We start from the raw sequence: 2,660 nt of genomic DNA, 5'->3' as shown, positions 1-2,660 counted from the left end.
GCTTACCGGTACATCATATTCAACGCAGTCAGCGGAGGATATTAAACAAGAATAAAAACGGAAGCGAGAGTGAAAAACTAGTTTTAACTTTCCACACAGAGCGTGACTAGGCGGGTTTGCAGATTAGAGTACTTACTATTTTCGAACAGGGCAAGGTTTCCAAAAGACAGCGTCCAAGACAGCACTATACACCGGCTCCTGCGCAGTAGCAGGCTGGGGTTGGACTACTCTACCTATATACCTGGCTAATGAGCTGAAAGACCGCCCATTCAGTGGCCAAGGTAACATGAGGATTCTGAACTGGATTCAAGGTGAATTCTGGATCGGAGTTACACAAATGTGAAAATAACACAGATGATTGCCTGAATACAGTTGGTTGCAGGACTAGGAAATGGGCTTGATATAGGTCATTTACAATTTGAAGATTTCACTTAATTCATTAAGTCCAGATACTGCTGTATCAAACTTCACGATAAGGAAAGCTTCACGTTTTGATAGTGTCAAATTTAAATCACCACCTCTGGGATTTCTCTCTATTTTCGAGATTACTGTCCACTTGAGGTCACTCACAGTGTGCTGCAATCGCGTCCAATGTTGCACCAAGGGGGCATTTTCAACTTTCCTGTTAATCCTTGATTTATGTTGCGAGATCCGTTGGCGGATCTCTTGATTGGTTTTGCCTATATATAGCAATTGACATGGGCATATAATACCATATACCACATATTTGCTCTTGCAGTTACTCATCGTGTCATGCTTCCATGACACTCCATTATGCTGGAACAAAGAACCTTCCATAGTTGATTCACAGCATAAGCAATTTCCACATTTGTGGTGTCCAAGGATGGGTGGCATCCCCATCATTTGGCGTAACGTTTGTGGTTTGGCAATGGGCATGGCAGCTCGAACAATGTGGTTCGCAATATTATTTTCTTTCTTGAAGGCAAATAAAGGTTCATTTGCTAGACTAGCATCGAGATTCTTGACCAAGTGCCAGTTCTGTCTAATAACCCTTTTTAGACGGTTGGCGTTAGGGCAGTAGGTAGTGACACAAACTTGTTTTTCCAAGGCAGATTTGGATTTGCGCTCCAAGAGTGTTTCACGTGGGGTCCATTGTGCTCTTTTCATGCAAGTTTTGACAAGTTTCTTGGGGTAACCCCTCTCACATAACTTGGAAGTGAGGTTTTCTGAGTGTTGTTCGAAATCTTTTTTAAAGGTACAGTTTCTGCGGACTCTCAGAAACTGCCCGTACGGGAGGTTTTCTTTTAGATTTCTGGGGTGGTTGCTGTTAAACATGAGAGACTTGTTGCGGTCCGTAGGTTTAGTGTACAGAGTAGTTGCTAGCTTGCCTTCGGAAGGGAAGACCTCCACGTCTAGGAAAGCGATCCTACTGGTGGATTCAGAAATGCTGAATTTTATGTCAGCTGTTCTATCATTAAGCCATTGATAAAACTGGTTTAGAGTGTCACCATCCCCTTTCCATGTCAAAAAAATATCATCAATAAAACGGAGCCATGTTCCGATGTATTGAGAAAAAGGGTTGTTGTTATAGATGTATGCATTCTCATACATGGCCATAAACAGTACTGCCAATTCTGGGGCAAAAGGGCAGCCCATAGCCACCCCCTTAACTTGGTAATAAAATTCACCATTAAAACAGAAATAATTCTTTTTTAAGGCGAAAGTTGCCAAGCCCACTATGAATTTAGTGGGCACCCGCATCGGTCTGGGCCTAGAGTCAAGAAAGTAAGTAAGTACTGCTACAGCCTCATCTTGAGGGATCTGTGTGTATAGTGCAGTAACGTCTAGGGTGACAAGCCTGTCACTACCTTCGTTGAAATTTATATTTTCAAGTTTTTTAATGAAGTCAGTGGTATCCTGGAGGTAGGATCTGACCTCACACATGAAGTCTTTCAGAAAGCAATCCACATATTTAGCCGCTGGCTCTAATACCGAACCACACCCTGCCACAATGGGTCTGCCCGGTGGATGGTCAGGGTCTTTGTGTATTTTTGGCAATACATAAAACATAGGGACTTTGGGATGTTTATTTTTCAGGTATTCAGCTTCTTTTGGGCCAACGAAACCTAAGTCAAAACCCTCTTGCACAATAGCAAAGAGCTCATTCTGTAGGTCCATGGTAGGATCTTTATTTATCTTACGGTAGCAAGCGGTGTCTTGTAGCTGTTTCAATACTTCAGTGGTGTAGTCATGAATATCCCACACTACGATAGCCCCGCCCTTATCAGCTTGTTTAATTATAACCGTGTTGTCAGTTTTAAGGTTATTTAAAGCCATCATTTCTTTTTTGGTGGTATTGTACTTGATTGATTTTTTCTCCTGTTCCATAGCCGATATGGCAGATAGTACACTTTTCTCAAAAGTTAAGAGGTTTTTTGGAACTTTGTTGGCTGGGGGGCAGAAAGTGGACTTATTTCTGAGGCCAGTAACCTCAACGGATTGGGTAGTTGGATTGTCACTAAAGAACACAGTCAAGCGTAGTTTTCTGCAAAACTCTATGAACTCAGACTTCATTTTAACGAAGTCGGTTCTTTTGGAGGGTACGAATGACAACCCTTTTGCCAGAACACTTTCCTCATCCGGTGTCAACACCTTTTTAGAAAGGTTGAAGATTGGCGACGCGTTTAATTTTTGTAATG

This window comes from Lissotriton vulgaris, chromosome 1_1 (assembly GCF_964263255.1).
Source record: "Lissotriton vulgaris chromosome 1_1, aLisVul1.2, whole genome shotgun sequence".
NCBI lineage: Eukaryota > Metazoa > Chordata > Amphibia > Caudata > Salamandridae > Lissotriton > Lissotriton vulgaris.
Note: the sequence above shows the minus strand (reverse complement) of the source record.